Source organism: Rhamphochromis sp. 'chilingali' (genome assembly GCF_963969265.1).
Source record: "Rhamphochromis sp. 'chilingali' genome assembly, chromosome: 2".
Taxonomy (NCBI): domain Eukaryota; kingdom Metazoa; phylum Chordata; class Actinopteri; order Cichliformes; family Cichlidae; genus Rhamphochromis; species Rhamphochromis sp. 'chilingali'.
The window spans coordinates 49,877,886-49,892,253 of NC_137930.1; the positions used below are offsets into that span (position 1 = coordinate 49,877,886).

A 14,368-nucleotide genomic window follows, 5' to 3' on the forward strand; every position below is an offset into this window, starting at 1 on the left:
TAACTTTTTAAGTTAAAAATTTTTATTATGAGATTAGATTTGGCCATTTATGATAAGAGGTGCATTACATCCCCTAATCCAGTGCTCCCCAACACCCCGGCCATGGTACCAGTCTGTGAGCCGTTTGGTACCAACTCACAGACCGACTTTGGTTGAGGCTCGGGTGTGAAATTTATGGTTTTCAGGGTTCGTATCGGTTTTTATCATTATTTTTTATCAGTTTTCCTGGGTCTTTCCCCGTGTGTTATGAATAAATTTTCTTTTTTTGGTACCGGTACTGGTTTTATTTTGTTGTATTTATCCACCACACCTTAAAGGCCGATCCGTGAAAATATTGATGGACGGAAACCGGTCCGTGGTGCACAAAAGGTTGGGGACCGCTGCCCTAAACCACAGTATTTTACATTGTCCACTGAAAACTACGAATAAATCATTAATTTGAAAACTTAACATACTGTACAGTGTGTTAAGTGGCAGCTGTGTTTGTTAGGTAATTAATTGTGTCATTACTGTATTTATTGATCAGACCTACCCTACTAAGTATTTTGTCTTGCAAAACTCAAGCCTCAACAACACTGTTTTTCCTTCTTCTCCATCTCACTGGTATTTCATCTGCTTGACTACCAGGTGGCGCTCCAAACAAATGATCCCAACAGCGTCAGTGCCCCACAGACCCAGCTTCAGTTCAAGTTCAAAGTGTTTCCACACTGAAAAAAATGCAATAGGGTGGTTGTTGAATTTGCATAGAATTACTTCATATAGCCAGCATGACTAATTTAAATTTCACATCTAAACATATTTTTGTCTTTTAATTTTCACATATTCTTTAAGAATATTCATTCTTTTAGAACAAATCATGTTGAAAAGAAACAAGTTAGTCGTGTTTTATCCTCAAGCTCCGCCCCCTGGAAAGGAAAAATCGGCTGCACTGTCCGCCATTTTTGTCTCTCGCTTTGGAAAATCTACTACCATCTGGAGTTTTACACTTGAAGGTAAATAAGATTTTAAAGCTAACACACCAGTGAGAAAGAGTGTAGACCCTTTATATATGTGGACTTTTACTGGGGTGTTGTTATTTTACAGGTATGTGGGCTGTTTATCGAAAACCATGAAAGGCTAATGTTAGGCTCCAGTTAGCTAATGGTAACCGAAATTATGCGATAAGCAAATTAGTAATTAACTTATATAATGTGAGTTAATATTGTTTGTATATTCTTTCAGTCTAAATTAACAGACTATTACAAACTTGCATCGGTGTCTGTAGTAAGTGGTGGTACCTGCAGTGTCTTAACCATTAAACAAGCTAATGTAGGGCTGGGATATGACTAGTTTGTTGAAACATGTCTGCTGCCAATGTGACTGCTCACACATGGTAACATTACCAGCACATAGCCACAGCCGTTATAAACATGCTGAAAGGTCAATCTAGCTTCTGTAGTCAGCAGCTGGAAGACTCAACACAGACCCAAGCTTCAGTGTAACGGTTATCTAAATGTTGTGTGTCCTGTTTGTAAGCCCAGAAAAAGAAATTAAATAAAATGACGACCTTGAGCTTCAAGCTAATGTAAGCGTAATGCTATAGCATAAAGCGACTAATGCAATGATGAGGTTGTTAAATTAGTAAAAATACAGTAAATATATCCAACATGAATCATTTATATTTTTGGTCTAAACTGTAGTATCAGGTAAATGTTAAGTGGTAGGAACATCCATAACCTCAAATAACGGAACATAAATATAATTAAGTCTCACGCCTTTCACTTGTTTTAGAAGGATGTTCAGTCTTTTAAAACCAGTCATATCAAAATAACAGAAAATAGTTATGTTTTCTGTTGAAGCGCCCCCCCCCCGGTGTGTTCTGCGAGGGAAAATTCACTGTGGCGGTCCGCCATTTTTTGTCTTCGCTTCGTTTACGTTTGGTGCTGAGCTTTACTTTGTCGAGGTAAACTGAAAACTACATGTTTGAGAGGAAACGAAGAGAACATCCATTAGATGGGGAAGTTTTTCTCATGAATTGCTGTTGAGCAACATAATGTAAAAAACAAGTCATTCCTTAAGTTAACTAACGATAATGCTAGCTTAAGCTGCGAGACAATATTATGTGCATTAGCTTTTTTTTTCAGTGTGTGCCCAGTCACATTCGCTTGTTTTTTCTCAGTGAATACAGACTAACAAACTTGTGTCCATTTAGTTAACTGGTTGTACCTAAAATGTTTTAGTTAAACAGTTAAATAAGCTAGTTTGCCATGGGGTGGGCTCTGTGTGTGTGTGTGTTGGGGGGGGGGGGGGGGGGGGGTGTCTTCACTAAAGTCGGTTTATTTAGGGCATGACACCAAATTGTTTTAACTGATTTATAGAGAGGCTGAGAGGAGGGCTTAAAGAGATAAAAATAATGACAATATAAATATGTTAAATTAATTTTTTCTGTATCGATATATGGTGCTTATGCCTGCTGAAGGGCAGATTGGTGTTGCTTCAGAACAATTCTCTAGCGCTGTTACGTAGAGGTGTTACAGTTAAGGTTTTAATAACATTATTTTATTTACTAGTGAAGATTTGCATATGTTATCTCACATTCTGTAAGGTAAATTTTCTGGAAAGGTCAAATTAACTAATTTAACTAAGTATTAATGAAAGACCTTGATGTGTATATGACAATAATAGATGTAGTTTCTGGGTCATTTGGCAGAACTGCAAAATGGCCAGAAGGAGGCAACTGCTGTGGTTGCAAACAGGCTTTGGGTGGTATGGAAGTAAGGGCAACTATGGAACTGCTCAGCAACATGGGACCCATAGCTAATAAATAGTAATATGACATAAAATAACAACTTTGTGTGGATGTAACCTTGTGAGATTTGAGATTTTGACAGCATTTTTATGTGACAACTTCTCTTTTTAGATAAATGCAGAGTTTAAGCGCATTACCACCATGCCACTGCAGTCCAGATTACTCTCGCAGATAGATGTGCTATCTGACAAACTAATAAAGGTCTTCAAAAGGCGAGGAGGACAAATAGGAAGAAGACTTCAGAACATTCTGGAGCCCACGGCCCAGGTAAGAAAAAAATTTATTTGTGTATACACTTTAGGGAAAATAATAATTTTAACAAAAGGCTGCTTGTCACTCTATGCCAGGAGTATGTTGAAAATCACCTGGGATCTTCACAATTTACCATGGGTGCGTTTTTGTTTTTTTTTCTTTTATCTGCATTAAGACCATGTGTGGAGTTCATAGTTGAACACCTCTCTATGCTCTGACAGTATTCTGCTTCTTTGCATGGAGATTTCACTTCATGCATTACCTTTTTAAGCATTCTGAGGACTCAAATCACATGCTGTAATGAATCCGTTTTTTGTTCACCTAATGTGTTAATGTTAACATTTTTTGGAATAGTGAAACAGATTAAAATAAGATTTGGTATAATGTTCTTTGACCAGTGTTCTGTTTAATTAAATTTTGGAATTCTGCATTTTCTAGGCCAAAGATGAAGCCATTATCCAACGATCTAATAAGGAAACAACCATGGGAATTTACATCATAAAGTCAAGAGATGGCAATGGCAGCCTTGAGGACATCGGGATAGTCCTTGAAGGCCAGAGAGTCTGGCAGGATTTGGATAACTATACCCTAGCAGCTGCAATGCTGTTTGGACTAATGTACACTTTGAACCTCACCTACCCACTGGAAAAGTATACCTTTGAGGTATTATAGAAACTGGTTATGGAGCTCAAAAGGAACAGCCTTTCAAAGAAGGCCCAGGTTTTCAGGACCAGACTGTACGATTGAACAGTTTTCCAGTTATGATGTGGGAACAACATGTTTACCTCTTCGAATATGTACCATCCTTTCTTTTAAGCCAGCACTGGTAAAGTTGCAGGACATAGTGAAACTTATTTATCTGGCACTTTTCAACTTGGGGCCTTTATTACTGCAGTTTTCACTTTTCAAGCCATGGCTCTTTAAAAAAAAAAAGAAAATTCAAACTTTGAATGTCCATTTTTCTCAATGGAAATGGTGCCTTGCACCAATTTCACCAGTTTGCAATTTTTTTCCCAAGGTGCACCACTACAAACAGATTGCATCGTCTAGTATTAGTGATTGTGATGTTTAGTGAAAGGAGCAAGCCAATACTAATCAGTTTAGGTCTCTTGGTTGTGTGCCTGTGGGTTATAATGTTATTTTAAGTCTCTTCTTTGTGTCATTTTAATAATTACACCCCTGTTGCCATATTACCTTATGGCTCTTACACTTAAAAAAAACTATTTTTTACATAAGCGCGATGTCACAAGGCCCCACAATGTTGAATTCAGGTTCCAGCAGATAACTTTGAGGAATGTTGTGGAATGTTTTTCAAGAGATGCATTGTACAAATATGACTCATGTATATTTTGGAAGCCTGAATTGAAAGTCCATTGTTACAACTGTGTAGTATTTTCAAAAATACAGGTCATTGTTCAAAAATGTTTTGCTTATGTCTTTGATTGAAGAAAAAGTGTACAGTACATACAGTAAGATCAGCCTTAATTTAGTTTTATTTATTGAACACTCAATTATATATTAGATTATATATTATATATTAGAAATTTGTTATAAAATAAAATAAGCTTACCATAAAATAATCTTGTCAATATAACATATAGTAGTCCAATACAATTAACACAAAAAGTTCATGTCTGATAAACAAGTGGTTTCTATAAATATTTGACCAGAATGAAAAACATAACAACAACATAAAAAAGTCATGTTCGTGTTACCAGAAAAATGTGTGCAGGTATAACATAAAAAACTAAGGTTAACCAAACATAACTTAATTTCGTGCAACCGATTACAATAATTTTTTTATGTTTATCCCACTGATTACTTTTTTCAGTGCACATGCTGCTCCTTACAACAGCTCAGATGAAGACAGTCTCACACAGGTAACAGTGATTTAACAGGATTTGTAAGCATGTGGTCGAGAGCTACAAACTGTGACTGGGTGAGAGTGCAGTGCACAAGTTTCTGTCAAAGTCTTGTGCACTGCACAAGACTTTGGGTGTGACATATTTCACACTGGAACTTAAAATGAATTTAAAAATTAAAAAAGTGACAAATAGGAGGTATGGAGCCGAACCTGAATACGGTATTCGGAAAGGCGCAAATAACGTATTTTTTTTCTTTTGCTTTTGCTTTTGATTTGTTTTTGGTTTTTTTTGGTTTTTTTACGAATACTTAATTCGAACAAATATTTTAAAGATATTTATATTCGCGAACAAGAGAAACTTTATATCAAAAGCTGCGTTTCCTCATGAGACCGCAATGCATGCCCGATGACTGAGCGAGTGAGTGACGTGTAAAGACGTAACTGACACACGCTGCTGCACTCAGCAACAGAGAAGGCATGGCTGAGCGAAAAAAGAATGAACTGCATCACTAGTTTTGTTGAATTGATTTTTGTACCTTAACCGGGTTCTGGAGGGAGTTTACAACTTTCAGGAAGCGGAGTTTGATCGGGAGATTAATCCATTGCGCTGCATTATCGACGTCTGCACTGGTGTGCTCTCATGTTCGCTCTGTTTATGTAGCTGTGTTAGCTTTAGACAATAGGCTGCTGACCAATGACTGTAGAAAACAGTCATTGCTGCTGACAGAGTAACGTTAACGTTCGGTTAAAAAGGTTAAAACAATGCTTGTGTAGTTGTTTCAAATTGTATGCAGTTGTGGGCGATATATGGTACGTTTAACCTTCACAGGCATGGTACGTTTAAGTTATTCTGGCTTTTGCAGACAGCAAGATGTAGGTTATAAGCTATTTAACCTATTCAACCAAATAGAAAAGAGTGTGGCTTCTGCTGAGCCATCTCTTGGTCCTCCACTGACCCTAAACAACTTGCTCAATCTCTGTGTGGAAGCATTTCACAGTCAGTCCTGCAGATAAAACCAAAGTGATATGTAACTTGTACAAAATTCAAATTAGCAGAGGCAGATCTCAAACATCTGACAACATCTGCTATCCACCTCAGTGCAAAGCAAATAACAAACACAGTGGGAGAAATGATTTGCCTTCATGTGATGCCCTACTCAGTAGGGATGGGTATTGATAAGATTTTAACGATTCCGATTCCATTTTCGATTCTGTTTAACGATTCGATTCTTTATCGATTCTCTTATCGATTCTTTTTTTTTTTTTTTTTAAAAAGAACACTAAGGTCGATTAGCTTAGAACTTTGTTTTATATCTTCTCTTTGAACAAGATAGAAATTTAGGAGTAACATGGCCTTACAAACCCAACAGTGAGATCTTAAGAGATCCAGCCTATGGCTCTTCAATGGGGTGTCACAGGGTCCCCAGGAAAAAAAATTGTAAATGTAAAATAATAAAATAAATATTCTTCTGTAGCAATAACAAAGTATAACATAAATTGTTCTGTGGCAATTACACAAGAATATCCAGTAATGTCCTTGCCTACAATTAAACACATTCACTTACCAAAAATCGGGGGCATCTGCTGTGGCAAATGGGTGCAAGCCTTTGACCACAAACTTAGTCACTGCTCGGTGACATTCGTCTATCCTGGCCTGAAAGGAGACGCTACCGGTAGACTGCAGCGAGAACTGCCAGCGAGCGCCAGCCAGACTCTGTCTCTCTCATCATGGTCACCTACATGTACAGTAATGGCAGGTCTTGTAATAAGGCAGATCGCGCTAACATAATATGCACTGTTAGTTGATTATTTACCTGCCGCATTAACGGGAGAGGACGTGCAAACGTTACCGCTGCTGCTGGGTTGAGAGTCACGAGTCCGGAGCGGAATTAAAAACGCGTGTCATCGCGTGTTTTGTGAGCAAATGCTTTTGCATATTCGTAGTGTTTCCTCCCTTAAATGAAATATCTACTTTGCAAGTTGCCCTGTTGTCATCGGTTCTCATAAAGTATAATCAAACTTTTGAGCGTTTGAGCCGCTTAGGCGCCGTGTTTCCTGCCAGGTAAATGACGCTCCGCAACGTGGTGACGTCATTCGGGGCGACTGGAATCGATAAGGGAATCGTTTGCAAAAATGGCAAACGATTCCAAGGAATTGAAACAGTGGGAACCGGTTCTCAACAAGAACCGGTTTTCGATACCCATCCCTACTACTCAGTAGTGGAGGATAAAGATTTTCACAAACTTCTCAATGTGGTTGCACCTCGATACCAATCTCATTGGCATTTCTCTCGCACAGTTATACCACAACTTTACCAAGAAGCGAAAACAAAAGTAAAAGAAGCTCTCTCAAAAATTGAGGTGAAATTTGTGCACTGCACGTCTGAGATCTGGATGAGCAAAATTTCCACAAATGCATATCTTTCTCTCAATGGCCACTGGATAGAAAGCAAACAGAGTCCCCTATGAATAGATGAAGATAAACGTGTGACAGCACTTCTCAAGATGGAGGTTCTTAATGGAGATCACACAGCAGCCAACATTCTACCTCACCTCCAGGCCGCTGTGAAACAATGGCAAGATAGTGTTGGAGCATAAATTATTTTGAGTATTTTGTCACAGATAATGCCACTAACATGGTTGCACCAATGGCTGTGGTGCACATTATGTGTATGTCTCACACCTTACAAATAGCGGTAACAGCTGGTCTAAAAGAGTGCCAGGGAGTGATCAATGTGATATTGATTGCTCCCAAGATCATTGGGTTTGTACACAGATCAAACAAAGCTGTGAACAAACTTCACAAAATCCAGGAAGAGCTTGGCCTTTCCAAGAACACTTTGGTGCATGATGTGTCAACCAGGTGGAATTCCTCCTTCCACATGCTCCAGCGGCATGATGACAAGCAGAGACGACCACACCATCATTGATGGTAATGTCATACCATCAATGGGAACTAGTGCAATTATATAAGAATTTCTTTTATTTATGTATTATTCACATTATTTTATTGTATAATGCCTTAGTGCCACTGGATTTTAGCATGTCTCACACTCATGCAGCTAAACAGATGGTGGGGGTCTGGAAAGGAAGTTGGGGAAAGCAGACAACTCCACAGGAAGAGTCTTTTGTCTCTTTGTTCCTGGAGAAGGTATTTCACTGAGAGCCATGCTAGGCTCAGAGAGAGACTCTGCTGACCGTCTGCCCCGCAATCATGCATCCTCTCCACCAAGCTTGGTTTTCTGTGCTTTGTTTTGATTAAAGAATGTTAGCTACCGCTCACCACTTGTCTGCAGGCTTTATTTAATGGAAAACTTCCACAACACAGGCCACTGTGAAAACCATTGACAACCATTTGAGGAGGCCACACACACCCTGTGTGAGGATGTGGCTTCTCTGTCTTCTGTTATCCCTTGTGTGCAGGCTCTCAAGACTGCCTTAACAAACTTAAAGGTGAATGTGGATGTACAGGCTCTTCCAGAGGCACTTGGTGACCACATTGCAGTCTCAGTTGGCTCAGCGTTTCCAGGTTGTCTTCGATACTCCTCAGGTCATTACTTTAAAGCCACCCTACTGGATCCCCAATTTAAGAGCTTGCCCATGTCACTACTTAGTACATCAGAATTTGACAGGCTCAAGGCAGATGTGGCTGCAGAGGTGGATGCAGAACTCCAAGCGGATGATGTTTCTGGGGTACCTGAAGTTGCCAGCTCATCTTCAGTTGAGAGTGAGACCAGTGGGCAAAAAAGCCTCTTTTGGGGGGCAGTGCACAATCTTGCTAAACCAAAAGCCAAATCTGCCTCATATGGTGCTTAAGATAAGATAGTTGAGAACTGCTTAGCTGAGGACAGCACTGAATCACTGACCTCAGATCCTGCAGTGATCTTCTGGTCAAAAATGATGCAGCCACAGAAAGCCCTGGCTTATATGGCAATGAAATATCTCACCTGCCCCCCAACAAGTGTCCCCTCTGAGAGGATCTTTAGCACAGCAGGAGATATTGTGTCCCCACATCACTCCAGACTCCCCTCACATGTGGAAGAGCTTGTGTTCACAAAATACAACATGGAGAAATTTAACTGAGAGTATGTTGGGAGAAGATATCTTCTTCCAAGTGAAATATGGTTAAGTTATGGTTAACATAAAGCATAAAAAGGGGTTGATAAAGTCTAGTTCTTGGAATTCTGTGCAGTAGAAAGAAGCTCTTTCAGTATTTCATGTTTTAGTAAACATGTTTGTGCTTTGTGCATCCACTCAAACATCACTACTTAGCCATCAAACCACAGCAAAAAAAAAGTATGAAGGTTTATGGTGAGATTTAATTTCCATTGTGGTTGGAAACTGTGAAGAAAAAACAGGTTGCACCAAATGCAACAAGTGCATGACTTTTAAAGTTCCTGTGTGTTGGTAAAACCTGCAGAAGCACGTACACAAACTGTTACCTTTTCTATTGTGGTGACTGTGCTAACCGCTGAGTAACTGGCTGCATGTGCTACAGACTGAAAATGCACATGATATACAGATTATACACATTCAAGATGTACTTTGCACATCATTAAAAGACTCTTTGTTTACTGGTGTTATATTATCTTACTTCTTTCAAAGACATTGTTCTATAGTCACTTATTTCTTTTGCAAATAATTATTTATTTATTTTTATTACTTATAGAGAAGATTAAAAAAAAAAATTCTACACATATACATACTTCTCTTCCGCTCCTGTTCTTTCATGCAGTACCACAGTTCCTCTCTTGGGACCCTATCATCTGCTTTCTCTAGATCCAAAACAACACAATGCAACTCTACCTATCATTCTCTATATTTCTCAATCTGTCTTCTCTCTCGGCTCTTGACGGAGGCGGTCTCATCTTCTCCCTCTCCCTTATCTTTCCTGCTAGCTATCTCCATCCCTCAGAGATCTCTCCCTCTCCCTGTCCAGGATGTGTTCATCCTCATTATTGATTTGATCAATGGTCTTTGATCACTGGACTTTGACCAGTAGTTGTTGATCAATGGTCATGAGAATTTGGATATTAATGATCAAAGAACTGACCTCCCAGCCCATTTCATTCAGTAGTGCTAATTACAGTCATTGTGCATGAACAGAATCAACCTTTTGGGACTTCCATTGTACTTGTGCGTGTGTGTGCATTTTTTCTTGCCTAACATATCCTAATAGAGTGATTCCCAACCTTTTGGAGCCACAGCCAGGGTTGGTCAAGTTACTTGAAAAAAGAAATTAGTTACTAATTACTGATTACTTCTCCAAGAACGTAATCCTGTTACTTTACAGATTACTTATTTTCAAAAGTAATTAGTTACTTTATTACTTATTTACTTTTTAAAAACCTGAATACGTAATAAAGCAATAGATCTTTCAGCCCAAGTCTATTTTTTCTTCATAATCCATCATATAAAATTGAATCAAATGAAAAAGTCTGTTTTTAAAACTTGTTTTATTAGTTTTAATATTTTAACTTTATGCACATTGCATTAAGCAAAAATTAAATTATATGCAACAATCTTTGACTGGAAGAAATTTGTTTAACATTTTCTGCATATTCCAGCATCTTTTCACGAAATCAAACTCAAAGTACTTCCAAGCTTTAAATGCTGCATGGCTGTACTCTCTCCCACACTTCATATTATCCATTGTTGATCTACACACTGTTGCTGCCACGGACATGGCGGGTTCGTGTGTCATTGTCATGAGACACTCTCAGAAACAAAATCACGGTTTAGTAATGCAGTAACACAGCGTGCTTACGGGAAAGTAACAATAATCAAATTACTTTTTTACAATGGTAATCCTTTGGTTTACTCATTACTTGAAAAAAGTAATTGGATTATAATAACGCATTAACGTGTTACTGTCCATCTCTGGCCACAGCACATATTTCACATTGGAAAAATCACAATTAACCACCACCAAACAAACATGTTACGAAAAGCATTTTAATTGAAATATAATGTAAATCTACTCTCAGTCTACTCAATTTACCTAACCTAGGATTGTTTACTTAAACACAATGTTCTTGCAGGAATTGAAGAAAGACACCTCAACAACTCTGAGTCTCTCTCTTTGATCATCTTCATAGCAGTCATGCTAGTTTTAAGTGCTTTCTCACTAATCTTGGTTGTTTTTCTCATTATTGCTGCCTGTTTCTAAGTCTGGATCATGTGTTATGTTATGGCTCCACTGCCCGTGGGTTTACCGTTGCACCATTCTGGTTGCCAATATATTTCTAATTTTCATTATTACAATCACTATTGTGTATATATGGGCAAATGCATACATTAAAAATATGTCATTCAGCAACAATAATTATCCTTATACAAAGGGAAAAAAGGAAAAACCCGAGTATCAGATTAAATATCATATTACAGGTTGCGTGAGGCCAAATCACCCACAAAGACATTTAGATTTAAAGTTAACCAGCAGTGCATCCTGTAGGTCAGATATGGGTGAACTGACTGCTATAAAATCATGTGGTTCACCAACTGCTACTGTGGAGAGAAGTGATGCTGGGTTTAACACAGTACATCTTTTTCCTGTGCTGTTTGTGTCATGAACAGAGGTTCTCACGAAAGGAGCCAAAAGCAGACTCAACACAAATTCCGCAGCGAACTATAGCAGAATTAACACGAGCCAAAAGACTAAAGCAGATACAGACCATAGGCGAGCCTAGTTACCACTATAGTGACTGAACAGACTGGCGTGTAGCAGCAGACCGTGCTGGCTGAAGTAGTACTCCTGTGATTACCTGTGATGGAATTCAGGTGTGATGCTGGTGGCCCTGCCTGAGGGCGTAGCCAAAGAGCCATCCAGAAACATTCTCTTGCACGACTGCTCCTACGGGCATGACAGTTTTGCATTTTTCAATAATACATGACGCACCCTCCAGATTTCCAGCCACCTTCCAGTGTCTTCAATAGTAATGTGGTGCTGAAAACACCGTGTTATGATTTTAAGAGAGATCTGTATTTCCATGCTTTTATCTATGGTCAAGTCTTTTATTACCCAGACACATCTCGTCACCAGCTGGAAGAACTGATGCTGCTGTCTCCCTCAAGCTTTATACCTGCATGTGTGAGTCTCAGGCTGGTTGTTCCTTACAATGCCCTCCTGGAGGCCTGACCTCCAGTTTGCTGAAAATGTGAGCGTCATGTCAGACATCAGCAATTATTTAATTATAATCTTAAAGAAGTCCAGCACTACTCAGAACATAACTAATGCAAACAGAAACCTTGAATTCACTCCCACCATTTGAATGCAGCAAAGCTCTTGATAATGCTTTTTAAAAAAAAAAAAAAATCTGCATTTACATGAGCTTTGCACTTGGTATTTTTCTTGATCATTTTCTTGATCATTTTTGAACAGAATGATTCCACGTGTTGCTTTAGAATATGAAATTGCATTATCTCTTCCTTGCTAATGTCCAGTGTTAACGAATTGATTTAGAGAGTTCCACCCACTCTTGTATGGCTTGCATGCAAATATTTCCTCATGTCTTCCATCTGATGTGCAAAGTTGATGATTTAAGAAAGTGCAAGTACAGTGAAGTACAGCTGTGAAAACCGATTTGCCCTGTGCAATAATAAGAAAAGATAGTTTCATCATATCAGGAACACAATGTCAAAATAACATTTAAATCCAGTCAATAAAGGTTATTTCACAAACTATAAATGGCAGTGCTATGTATGTAAAAGGTTTCATGACTGGTAGTGCTTTCTTTGCATGTTCATATTTAGATGTGACCGTTTGATACATTCTTTGTATCGTACTTTATTTTGTAGTGATGAATGTTGTAGGTCAGGTTTTTATGGGCTTCCTGCTCCCCCCCCCCAAAAAGCTTTAAAAGCCACAACTTCTGGTGACTCTCTTGTTCTTGTTTACACCTTTCTCCTCTCTAAATTGCAGCTGAGAACAGTTTGAGCGATGTATCCTCAAGGTTACCCAACTGAAGCCGTTCCATTGCAGGCTGTGAGTTATGGCGGACTCCCTGGTCAGCCTGGAGTGGTCCAGCACACTGCTGTGAACATCACCGCAGGGCAACAAGTCATCACTGAGCGCCCCAAAGACCATATCATCTGGTCGCTTTTTTCCCTTGTCTACGCAAATCCTTTCTGCTTTGGACTTGCAGCTCTCATTTATTCCATCAAGGTGAGTTTACTGTGACACATTTTACTTTGTTAGAAATCACATCTTTTATGTGCTTGCTGATAAAAGAAGACAAAGTTATCTAAAATTTGGGGAAATTGATGTGTTACAGAAGCCAGAACCTTAAAGACGATGTGGAATAAAAAAAAATATATAAACAAAAACAAATATATATGTTTTCAATAAATTAACATGCAATATGGTAAAAGGTTAAAATTACACAAAAGAAAGGAGTTCAGTTAAATGAAATAAGAGTATAAAAAAATATGCATACAAAGTACAAAAAAAATCAAAATAAAATTTAATAGACCATTACATGAAAAAAAAGAATATGATACCGGAAAGAGTTCAGCATGATAAAATCTTAAAATCTTAAAATAAAGTGGAAAAACAAAAAATATTCAATAAAAAACAACAAAAGGAAATTAATATTCTGTCTTCATGAAATTAACCACCTGAATTTATTTAAGCAATAAATCAAACAATCGTCTTACCAAAAGTAGTAAAAGCAACACGGAAGATATCAGATGACATTAAAATGTCTGAGTGTAAGAGAGTGTAGTGGACAGTGCAATGAAGTGGCTTTGCTGAGACAGTACAGGACAAAATAAACTATAAACACAGAACAGCTGATTCACTGTAACTGTAAAACTATATAAGCTACCGTCTTTTGCATTTTGCATGTTTAAAAAAAATCTGTGCTTGCAAACAAGAATCTTAATATTTTCTGTGACTATGAAAGGATTATGTTTAACATCTGATGTTCTGAGTCTCTCTGGAATTGAACATGTGTTGGACTCCAGTTTTTAAAGTGTATAAAATACTTTCATCCTTCCAGGCCAGAGACAGGAAGATGGTTGGAGATATGGATGGTGCACGAAGTTATGGCTCCACTGCTCGCAATCTCAACATTGTTGCCACAATCATAGTTACCACTGTAATCCTGATTACCATTATTACATTCAGTGTTATTACAGCTCAAGCAGCTCAAGCAGCTTCCTATTACAGTTACAGTAACAGTTACAGATACAACTATAACAATTAATTACTTTATAATCATTTTATAGATTATACAGTTTGTGAGGTCACATTTGTGTTTTCCTGCTTAGAATAAATTTTACAACCTTCTAGAACCTTTTAATCACATCATCTGGAAAAGAAGACATTTGACAGAAATCTTAAATGGAAGTCTTCTCTATTTCTTTACTGATAAGTTTTATTTTCATACTTTGTTACTTGATAACAATATCCTGTCAGCAAATCATTGAGAATTGAAAAGCTTCATATTTCAATAAAGGTCCCTC

At 38.1% G+C, this 14,368-nt stretch overlaps 1 long non-coding RNA gene across 1 annotated transcript; it reads left to right on the forward strand.

Annotated features, from left to right (window-relative positions):
* Window positions 1–775: 775 nt before the first annotated feature.
* On the forward strand, window positions 776–3,913 carry LOC308387067. Its single transcript, XR_013969885.1, has 3 exons — window positions 776–992; window positions 2,900–3,055; window positions 3,479–3,913. It is a non-coding gene; the product is annotated as an uncharacterized lncRNA (long non-coding RNA).
* The last annotated feature ends 10,455 nt before the right edge of the window (window positions 3,914–14,368 follow it).